General features: G+C 27.0%; 1 protein-coding gene across 1 annotated transcript in view; it reads left to right on the top strand.

Moving 5' to 3' along the window:
• The first annotated feature begins 3968 nt into the window (after nt 1-3968).
• Nucleotides 3969-12508, top strand: part of LOC119606683 (neuropeptide receptor 22) — a 56680-nt gene continuing 48140 nt past the window's right edge. The window contains exon 1 of the mRNA XM_037960246.1: nt 3969-4129. The gene's annotated coding sequence lies outside the window, so the exon portion shown is untranslated. The remainder of the gene's footprint in view (nt 4130-12508) is intronic.

Here is a 12508-nt window from a genome sequence, read left to right as displayed (position 1 = left end):
TTTGAATTAAACTTCATCAAATGAAAGAAAATAAATTTTCTCTTATGAGCTCCAAAGTCCTGTTCGAATTATCTTTAAAATTGCAGTTAGTTAGATAGATAGATAGATAGATAGATAGATAGATAGATAGAGAGATAGAGAGATAGATAGATAGATAGATAGATAGATAGATAGATAGATAGATAGATAGATAGATAGATAGATAGATAGATAGATAGATAGATAGATAGATAGATAGATAGATAGATAGATAGATAGATAGATAGATAGATAGATAGATAGATAGATAGATAGATAGATAGATAGATAGATAGATAGATAGATAGATAGATAGATAGATAGATAGATAGATAGATAGATAGATAGATAGATAGATAGATAGATAGATAGATAGATAGATAGATAGATAGATAGATAGATAGATAGATAGATAGATAGATAGATAGATAGATAGATAGATAGATAGATAGATAGATAGATAGATAGATAGATAGATAGATAGATAGATAGATAGATAGATAGATAGATAGATAGATAGATAGATAGATAGATAGATAGATAGATAGTTAGTAGTAGTAGTTAGTTAGTATAGTTAGTTAGTAGTTAGTTAGTTAGTTAGTTAGTTAGTTAGTTAGTTAGTAGTTAGTTAGTTAGGTTAGTTAGTTAGTTAGTTAGTTAGTTAGTTAGTTAGTTACTTAGATAGTTAGTTAGTTAGTTAGTTAGTTAGTTAGTTAGTTAGCTAGTTAGTTAGTTAGTTAGTTAGTTAGTTAGTTAGTTAGTTCGTTAGTTAGTTCGTTAGTTAGTTAGTTAGTTAGTTAGTTAGTTAGTTAGTTAGTTAGTTAGTTAGTTAGTTAGTTAGTTAGTTAGTTAGTTAGTTAGTTAGTTAGTTAGTTAGTTAGTTAGTTAGTTAGTTAGTTAGTTAGTTAGTTAGTTAGTTAGTTAGTTAGTTAGTTAGTTAGTTAGTTAGTTAGTTAGTTAGTTAGTTAGTTAGTTAGTTAGTTAGTTAGTTAGTTAGTTAGTTAGTTAGTTAGTTAGTAGTTAGTTAGTTAGTTAGTTAGTTAGTTAGTTAGTTAGTTAGTTAGTTAGTTAGTTAGTTAGTTAGTTAGTTAGTTAGTTAGTTAGTTAGTTAGTTAGTTAGTTAGTTAGTTAGTTAGTTAGTTAGTTAGTTAGTTAGTTAGTTAGTTAGTTAGTTAGTTAGTTAGTTAGTTAGTTAGTTAGTTAGTTAGTTAGTTAGTTAGTTAGTTAGTTAGTTAGTTAGTTAGTTAGTTAGTTAGTTAGTTAGTTAGTTAGTTAGTTAGTTAGTAGTTAGTTAGTTAGTTAGTTAGTTAGTTAGTTAGTTAGTTAGTTAGTTAGTTAGTTAGTTAGTTAGTTAGTTAGTTAGTTAGTTAGTTAGTTAGTTAGTTAGTTAGTTAGTTAGTTAGTAGTTAGTTAGTTAGTTAGTTAGTTAGTTAGTTAGTTAGTTAGTTAGTTAGTAGTTAGTTAGTTAGTTAGTTAGTTAGTTAGTTAGTTAGTTAGTTAGTTAGTTAGTTAGTTAGTTAGTTAGTTAGTTAGTTAGTTAGTTAGTTAGTTAGTTAGTTAGTTAGTTAGTTAGTTAGTTAGTTAGTTAGTTAGTTAGTTAGTTAGTTAGTAGTTAGTTAGTAGTTAGTTAGTTAGTTAGTTAGTTAGTTAGTTAGTTAGTTAGTAGTTAGTTAGTTAGTTAGTTAGTTAGTTAGTTAGTTAGTTAGTTAGTTAGTTAGTTAGTTAGTTAGTAGTTAGTTAGTTAGTTAGTTAGTTAGTTAGTTAGTTAGTTAGTTAGTTAGTTAGTAGTTAGTTAGTTAGTTAGTTAGTTAGTTAGTTAGTTAGTTAGTTAGTTAGTTAGTTAGTTAGTTAGTTAGTTAGTTAGTTAGTTAGTTAGTTAGTTAGTTAGTTCGAAAACATAAAACCACATAATCTCAGATCTAAGGGGGACCTAAGTCCTTTTCCGTATATGCTTTCATTGTATTAAATTTAAAATTTTCGCGCATAAAATAGAGGATTCAGCGAACCGGATATAAACTGGTTTATATGAACCACTTTATGTTTTGAATAGTAGCTCCTGATCCTCCATTATTTGCTCTGATGTTACCAACTTTAAGCCCTTACAATTTCATGGTTTTTATTAGTGTAGTTCTGTATAATTGTTCCTGCCTTGAGGGTTTCTATTAAATGCATACAATAAAATTGTTCGTATTGTGTTTAGTTTTTGTTTTTGCTAAAATAAATGATTTAGTATTCAACTGATTGTAATGGTCATGGTTGGAGGCTAACCGATTGGTTGAAGATTTTTATGTGGTTTAAAAAAAAACAGTGGTAAACAAAAGTTGATATACAACTTCATCCTTTCAAACAGAATTTCGTTTGAAAACTCTACGAATTTGTTCTAAGGTAACTAGTTACCGAACGAGTTCAAACTCATCTTCTTCAGGAAAACTAATTTTTTTTAAACAAATTTTTAACCTTATGAAAATATGAGGAATTTGTCCTGGAACAAGTTCTTTTCGAAATAAAATTCTTAGAAATAAAAAAATGTAGTCATTTTAACATTAATACTATTATGACCTTATTGTTATTTAAGAATAATTTGATAAATTGTATGATTTTATTTCATAGTTATCATTCTATTAATATATATGCAGTCCAATTATGTTTATTTTTTTTTTGTATCTCTATATTAGCTTTAATCTTTTGCTCTCATACAGTACAATTATGGGGAAACTCGATTTCCCCAATTACAAACTCTTTACCTAAACCCGCTTACCCCTAAACTATGCATTACCTAACAAATATTATAAATTGATAAAAAAAGCAACAAACTGTTATTTATCTTTAACAGGGCAATTAGTGCCATTTTCATTTATTAAACAGATTACCGAGATAAATTTTCCAATTTATTAGATTTTCATTTCATTTCGTGCTTGAGTTGAGTTTTTCTTCTTCTACTAAAATACTGCTGGCTAGTTGTCTGGCAGCATCAATGTTTCAAAATCATAGTGGTTTTGTGGTTAAAAAACACACAGATACATTCACGTTTATATAACTCAAAAGATACTTTATTACGTAAAGTAATTTATTTGAGTGGCATTTGTTAATGATAGATGTTGTATAAATGTTGTTATTTTTTTAACAAATGACCAGTGACACCTTGAAGAAATTATTTGTTATACTTATGTATGTATAGAGAGAAATTTATTAAATTTAATAAAATATAAAGAAGCAGGTTTAACAATAATTAATGAAAATACGGTTACGGTAAGAATTACATAAGTATAGGAACAAAAAAGAACGTTTATCTTAAATAATATTAATCATACGCCCTCCCCCATAATAGTTAAATAATAAGTATTAGGACTCCAGGGCGTATGATTGTTTAAGTGTAAGTTTGATAACAATCATACGCCTTGTTATTTCTTTATTATAAATGTAATACATACTTTTAAATTTTTGATTATTTTTTCTTTTTAATTTAAATCTTACTATTTAACAAATTTTGTGTAAATAAAATTTAATTCTTTTAACAAGTTTTGTCTTATGAATTTTCATATTTTAAAAAAAATTTATATTAATTTTTAGTATTTTTTTCCAGCAAAAACTTATGTTTTAGTCTTTTTGTAGTAGAGAACTTTTGAAAAACTTCTTTTTTTAAACAAATGAATACATACAAGTAACTACTGTATGTATACACAGTACTGATACATATTCATATATTGTTATTTATGCCATTTTAATATTTCAGTTTTTGTTGTGACAATTTTTCTTTCATAAAGTTTTGTATACATTTTATGTAATAAAAGTTAAAACAAAGAACCAACAAAAAAAAAAACTTCTATAATAAGGAAATAACTTTTACAACTAATAGTAAACGACTCAAAATTAAGCTACTAACTAACAAAAATGTTTATTAAAATTATGTATATTTTCTCCTTTTTTGCAGGTTTTACTTTATGGAAAAATCTATTTTGACTTTTAACCTATTCCAACTTCCTAAAATTCTTGCTAAAACTTCCCTACTATATACTGCCAGCTTTAGTGTGAACCATAAGCGAAAACCTCATAAAACCAGAAAAATTTTCACAAACAGTAAAAAGTTAAACTTACACGCATTGTTAAGCTGGTAAGTAAATTTAAAGTGAAAAATTCATAAACAACAGACTTTATGTTAAACTCTGACACTTTGTGTGATGTATTAAAAACAGAGTGGAGAAACACAGAAAACAATACAAGCATAAAATCCTTCAAGCCTTCAACAGTGCTTTTAACAGGTTGTTCTCTTTTATTTAAATACTGCTCCATATAGTTTACAAGTTTTAATATTTTCAAGTTTTCATATTTTCTAAAGTGTCATTGTTCTTTAAAAGATAAAAAAACGACAACTTTTCAATGAGAGTAAAAACAAAAGTTGTCTAGTGATAGAATTGAAGAGAAATTTATATTTTGAGAAATTTAATTTACTATTTAAAAACAAATAGAATTATTTTCCATATGAAATATATTGATAAGATGGCAAAAATAGTAGTATATGGTAGGATTTAATTAAAAAAAATATCAAAAATTTTTAATACCCTTTATCTTTGTGAGAAGGGTATATTAAGTTTGTTATTCAGTTCATAATTCATAATACAATTTGTAAGGCGTCGAAGTTGGTTTAGCGATGTCTGTCTGTCCGTCTACGCAACCTCCTTTTTTAGTTAAGTTTGTTTTCAAATGTCTGTTTGTCTGATTGTCTGTCCGTCTGTCTGTGTGTATGTTGAAATCAGTTTTCAGAAGACCCCAGATATATGCGAGATCCGAATCTTCAATAATTCTGTCAGATATACGATCGAATAGAACGCTATTTAAAATCAGCAAGTTAAGTCCATAAATAAGGAAGATATGAGCAAAAATCTGAGACTACCTCTAAGAATTTCATCAAAACTTTCGATTTTTCTTTCATGCTCAAACAGAAATCAACAAAACACATAACCATATGGTTAACTTTGTTATTGTACTAGCTTGTTTAGAAAAACAAAGCAAAGAAAGAACAACAATTAGGAATGAAGCAGTGTATTGTTTTTGACTAGACTATAGGCTAGACTATAGACTAGACTATAGACTAGACTATAGACTATACTATAGACTAGACTATAGACTATACTATAGACTAGACTATAGACTAGACTATAGACTAGACTATAGACTAGACTATAGACTAGACTATAGACTAGACTATAGACTAGACTATAGACTAGACTATAGACTAGACTATAGACTAGACTATAGACTAGACTATAGACTAGACTATAGACTAGACTATAGACTAGACTATAGACTAGACTATAGACTAGACTATAGACTAGACTATAGACTAGACTATAGACTAGACTATAGACTAGACTATAGACTAGACTATAGACTAGACTATAGACTAGACTATAGACTAGACTATAGACTAGACTATAGACTAGACTATAGACTAGACTATAGACTAGACTATAGACTAGACTATAGACTAGACTATAGACTAGACTATAGACTAGACTATAGACTAGACTATAGACTAGACTATAGACTAGACTATAGACTAGACTATAGACTAGACTATAGACTAGACTATAGACTAGACTATAGACTAGACTATAGACTAGACTATAGACTAGACTATAGACTAGACTATAGACTAGAATAGACTAGACTATAGACTAGACTAGACTAGACTATAGACTAGACTATAGACTACAGACTAGACTATAGACTACAGACTAGACTATAGACTACAGACTAGACTATAGACTAGACTATAGACTAGACTAGACTAGACTAGACTATAGACTAGACTATAGACTACAGACTAGACTATAGACTAGACTATAGACTAGACTAGACTAGACTATAGACTAGACTATAGCCTTCAAGAAGTTGTTATTCTTCTAAAGTCGTTAACTACCATCTTGTACAGTCTCTACAAAATAACAAAAACTCTTAATATTTTCAATTAAAATTCGCTACTTTTCAATTATTATTTTTATTTGATTAAATATTTATGACTGCAATGAGAAAACAAATAGGTTTTTTAACACTTCATTAAATTTGTCTATTACTATCTATCCAGCAGTCAGTCATTCATATTTACATTCCCTCACTCACTCAATTATTTATTTATTCATTCATATATTTATTTAGTTAAGTGTTTTTTCACTTTACATTAAATCAATCATAAATATAATTGATAAAACAGAAACGTTTGTTTGAATGTAGAGAACAGAAAATGAATAAAAAACGTTTTCGTTGTGAAAATAAAAAAAATAACTAGAATATAAATATAAAAGACCATAAATATTTTTATGTCTAGTGAACATATTTTTTATGGCTATGAGTTCTGGTTCTGGTTATTGTTGTTATTGGCGTTGTTGTTGTTTTTATATTCTTAACATTTGTGTTAGAGCTTTAGAGAGTTTATTTGACCATAAAACAAAAAGTAAAGAGATGTTCTGCCATCAAGTGCCAACGAACGAGATGATGACAAAATTTTTGGACAACTGACAATGAAGTATGAGCGTATTTGAAAGGGGTTTATAACCATTAAACAACATAAACGTAAAAATGAAACAACAAAAAATAAAAGAACAAATATTTTTAAGATGAAATAAAATAGTAGATCCTTTTTATGTTTGAATAAGTACGAGTATGGTAGACTATAATCAAATAACTTAAGTATGTTCTTCAATGCTGGTGAAATGAAGAGAAATGTTCAAATGAATGGTTAGATAAAGATGGCCATGATGACATCTGTAAAGTTGTGTAGTCAGTCTATAAACAGCAGAGTTGTAAAATATATTTAACGTACATATGTTCTTGAAACGTGTGTGTGACTAATACATATAATTTTGGGCCATGTGTTGTTGGTTTAGTTTGCCAATAAATATTGCAAATGTAGTCACGTTGCTTAGGAAAACATGAGTGTTAAAGTGATCTATATTAAGTGTTCATTTGAGAGTTAATTTTGTTTCATTTTTCTTTAATTTATTTGCATAAATTTTTTAAAATTTTTATGAGAAATTTTAGAAAAAATTCTATTTATACTTTGTAACAAAAGTCGACTTTTTGCAAAAAAAAAAATAAAAAGAAAAAAAAAAATAAAATTTCAATTATTTTTTTTAACATTTCTTTATACAGTACATTTGTAAAATTTTGTCTTTTTTTGGACTCAATCTGTGATTTTTAGAGTAAAACTTTATAAAGTCCTATTAAAATTGGCTTTAATTCATTCAGTTTGTCTTTATTCGAAGTGATTTTTACAGTCCACTTTATACAGTTAAATTTTGGCTTCATTCCCAAGAATTTTAAAAAGGTTTTTACAGTCCTAATTTTGGTATAATCGAGCTTTTTATACAGTCCAACTTTGGATCTTATCACAGATCTTCCAATCCTGATTCTATTGTAAATCTTTATACAGTCCAATTTTGATGACGATCTGGAATCTTAACTTTATATACAGTCGAATTTTAGTTTCCAGTGTGTTCTTTATACAGTTCAACTTTGGAAGTTATTACAAATCTTTATACAGTCCAATTTAGAGTATAATTTTTATTCTAGTCGTTGATCTATATAAACTTCAATTTTCGAACGTTTTTATACAGTCCATTTTCTGCTTTTGCCTTTATTTGAAGTGGTTTATACAGTCCTTTTTATAAAGTTAAATTTTTGGCTTCATTCCTAAGTATTTACCCAAGGTTTATACAGTCCTATATTTGGTATTAATAGAGTTTCTTATACAGTCCAGTTTTGGTTATTAATCGCAGAACTTTGGTAAGTTTAATCTGGCTTTAATCATTGATATTTTTACAGTCGAAATATTTGGCAGTTTACAGTTCAATTCTTAGCACAATTGTCGTTTTTCAAGCACTTCAATTTTGGCTTTAATGATAGCTTTCTAAATAGTTAAATTTTAACTACAATTGAAGCTGTTCCTACATCTATCTTAGTTCCAATCACATGTGTTTATACAGTCCAAATTTGGCATCATCCGTATGACTTTTACAGTTTACTTTTGGCTTTAATCTTTGGTACGGTTATACAGTCCTACTTTGGCCCACAGGACTTTTACAGTTTAAATTTGGCTTTAATCATGAGTATGATTATACAGTCCAAACTTTGCTGCAATTGTAACATTTTTTACAATCATATTTTGGACTTGAACTCGGTACAGATTAATTTCATTATTGTTCTTTATATAGTTGACATTAACCAATGGACTTTATACAGTCGAATTTTCTCGAAAATTTTTGCGCTTTATACAGTTCAATTATGGCTTCCACCGCTACACTTTTGTTTCCAATCTAGACTTCTACTTTGGCTTTAACCATTGAACTTTTACAGGTCAACTTTTTGTTTATATTCAGTCCAATTTTTGCTTCAGAAGTTGTACTCTATACAGTGCAATCTCTGCTGCTTTACGAACTAATTTCATTGTTGTTCTTTATTTGCAACATTTTGTCTACAATTTTTTAACTTTATACAGTACACTCATGGCTTCCATTGCTATACTCTATACAGCTCTAATTTGGTTTTAGTCTTGGCTTTTACTTGAAATCTTTTCATAGTCCAATTTTGATTTCAATTAAGGGACTTTATAGAGGAAAAATATGGCTTTTATCATAAGATTTTATATATCCAATTCTGATTTCAATTTCGACTTCTATTGTAGGTCCTTTTACAGATCAATTTTGATTTCCATCAAGGCCCCTTATAGAGTCTAATTATGGATTCCATCTTTGGACTTTATACAGCCCAATTTTATCTACAAATTTTAAACTTTATACAGTCCAATCATGATTTCCATCTATGCACGTTCTTCATTTTATTTCAAGTTTAATTTTTGTCATTTTACATTACAATTTTGTATTTAGAGAGTTAAATTTTAATTGTAATTGTTGATCTTTATACAGTCCAATTATGTTTACAATTGTATAACTTTATACAGTCCCCTGCTTTTAACATAGTTAAACGTTAGACACACCAATTTTATCTTCAATCTTGACTTTTAAAATTTTGTTTACAATTTTTGAACTTTATACAGTCCAATCATTACTTTCATCATTACACTTTATATAGTTTTCTTTTAACCTAATGCTCTTTATCGTGTAATTTTCAACTGCTGTACATTTTAATTTGCTTTTGTCTACTGTTTTTTTATTTATTTTACAAATCCCTATTCATAAAATTTCAATTATCTTTCTCTCTATTTATTTCCAACAAATTTTGATTATCCCAACATAAGGTTGTTATCAGTCCTGCGTAAAATATAATCTAGTGCTACGTCGTCTAGTTGTTTAGTTTAGTTATTTATGTTTTTAAACAATTCTTATCAAAATAATAAATATCAACATGTACTTGAGAAAAATGTTTTATTATAAATCTTAAATTCTTTTTAAATCTTCTAAATAAACCACTCCACTTAAAACAGTTGGAATTTATTTTTCTTCATAAAATTTTACGATTTATCACTTATTTATCATTTTTGGTCTAAAGGATTTAAAAGTATTTTTCGTTTGTTTGCTTGTGTAACAACAACAGCAGCAACTTAGACGTCAAACAAATTAATGTTTGTTTACCCACAATCATCAAAATGCCGCCCAAATGGCCGAACGACGGACAAATAACAAAAAAATAAAATATGAAAACCAAAAATATAATTTGATGTATTAAATTACATTTTTTTCTCTCTTTAGTCTGTCTGTCATAAATGGCAGATAAACTAGACTGAAGAATTTTATTTATATTTATAACATCAATATTTATTTAAGCTTATAAAGTATTTAACTAAATACTAGAAGAAAATCGTATAGATAGGTAGACGTTTTGAGAATATTGACAGAATATTTAACATGCTATACACTGCTTAAGATGTTAAATATCATAAAAATGTCTTAAATGATTTCGTTGTCAGAAATCCCATAAAATGTTTTATTTTTTTCCAATATTAACATTTATTTCCAAGAAGTTTTACTTAGGCAGTTAAATCCTTCGAAAATAGCTTAAATTCTCAAGTTTATGGGGGGACATAATTTTGAATTTAACACTAAAATATCGACTTAAAGCCATAACATTTAAACAAAATATAAATAAGGAAATATTCATACATACATACATATATTAACTGGAAGTTAAATGTATTTATGTATGTTTTACCAAGTCCTTTTTAAGAATACATAATTCAAATTGTATGTGCAAAAGAAACTAGACATATGAAACCATTTTGTCTCCTCTATCCTTTTTGCAAAAATAAAAGAACATTAATAAAACTTTATTATCAAATGCGGAAAATATATGAGAGAAATTCTTCAAAAGCATAAACTGGAAAATTATATTGTTACTCACTCCTCCTTCTTGTTTAAAGCTCTAAAGTGTGAGAATCAAAATGTGTTTTCTGTTGGTATTTAAAAAAATTTAATATTATTTTTGTGGTATTTATTTAGAAACAAAAATTTGCATTTTATTAATATTTGCTTTCTGTATAAATTTATTGATTTTGATGTAGGTTCAAAAAAAATTTGACCATTATAACCGGCTGTTAAGTAGCTGATAAAAGAAGGACTGTCAATCGTGTGATAAATTAACTTATTTATTATTAAATGTTATATAATATAAATTTTATTGCTTAACCTCTTAAACGTTATTTATACAGTCCAATTTTGCCTTCTGTCACAGCTCCTTATTCGAGCCAATTTTCACTTCAAACATATATCTTTAAACAGTCCAATTTTCTCTAGAAATGTTGCTAATTTTGGCTTAAGTTCCTGTTCTTTATACAGTCCAAATTTCGTATAAATTGTGTATAAATATTTATGTAGCTTTAAATTGTCTAGCTTCAGTTGTATTTTTTAAATTTTAGCTTCCAACTGTGTAGATTTCAATAAAGTCCAATTTAGTTCTTTTATACAGTACACTATTTTACCGTTAAATTTTTACTAGAATCGATATTTATACAGTCAAATTTTGCCGTCTGCCCATTGTTCGCGTCAATTTCAAACGTGGATTTTTTACAGTCCAATTTTCACTTGAAATGTTGCTAATTGTATACCCAAATTTTGGCTTAAGTTCTTTGTCCTTAATACAGTCCGATATTTATTTTAATTGTACATATTTATGTAGCTATAAATTGTCTATATTGTCATTCTAAATTTTAGCTTCTAACTGAGAAAATTTTAAAGTCCAAATTTGTCGTTTTATACTTTTTTTACTGATAAATTTCTACTAGAATCGTTTATATACAGTCTTATTACAATTTTCTTAAACTTGCCAAATTTGCCTTAAATTGTAGTTCACTTAACAGCCAAATTTTGTCCTCCTTTGTAGGGTTTTATACAGTCCAATTACAGCTTCATAGAATGCCGTTATTAAGTTATTCAGTACAATTTTGGTTTTAAAAGTACATATATACATAGCATTAAATTGTCTAACTTTAGCATCAGTTTTACATTCTAAATTTTTATTTTTGAGTAGATTTTAATAAAGTCCAAATTTGTTATTTTATACAGTACATTTTTTTACTGATCAATGTCTATATACAGTTTTATTTCAATTTACTTAAACTGGCAAAATTTGCCTTAAATTGTAGTTCATTTAAAAGTTAATTTTTTCCTCCATTGTAAGGGTTTATACAGTCCAATTACAGCTTCATATAATACCGTTAATAAGTTATTCTTTAGTTTAAAACGTGTTTCTATATATTGCTGATTTTAAAACATTTACAATTTCAATCAATTGAGTTTGGTTTCAACCTTTGAACTTTATACAGTACTATTTTGTCTTCAAGCATTGCTATTTATAAAGTTAATTTTTGGTTTAATCTTATGTGTTTGTATAGTCGCTTTTTTCTCCTTTTGTTACCCTTTATACAGTTTATGTTTGCCTCTAATATAGATCTTTATACAGTACAAATTCTACTTTAATTTTTGAAAAATTACTTTTTAATTTCGATTTCAATGAGAGACCTTAATACAATCCAAGATTGGTTTTATTTTTGGTGTAAATATTATTCCACACTTCGGTTTGTACAATGCAACTTTTGCCTTCAGTTATTGATCTTTTAGAAGATAATTTTCAGCTGTGATTGTATGGATTTATACAGTTAATTGACCTTCTGTTCTTTGTCCAATTTTAACTTCTAATACAATCTAAATTTTAAGGGAGTACTTTATACAGTCCATTCATGATATCATTTAAAAAGCGTTAATATAGTTCAATTTTGGATCTCAATATTGGGTCTAATAAACTTTTTACAGTCCAATTATGACTTAAATCGACCGTCTTTATACAGTCCAATTTCTGCTTTAACTGTAGCTCTTCAGTTTTTCGTTTAATACGCAATTTATGTCCTAAAATAGCAAAAATATTTCTAGTGTTTATTGAAAACATACTTTGCTGATTAGTTTTGTTTAATCAAATTAAAATAAAAATTCTAAATAAATAAATTTTTTATTAATTTTATTAAATTTCAGACATTTTTGATTAT

Source organism: Lucilia sericata, unplaced genomic scaffold (assembly GCF_015586225.1).
Source record: "Lucilia sericata isolate MDLA Ls3-8-SP2 unplaced genomic scaffold, ASM1558622v1 Contig000017F_arrow, whole genome shotgun sequence".
Classification (NCBI taxonomy): domain Eukaryota; kingdom Metazoa; phylum Arthropoda; class Insecta; order Diptera; family Calliphoridae; genus Lucilia; species Lucilia sericata.
This window is presented reverse-complemented; position numbering and strand designations above follow the sequence as displayed.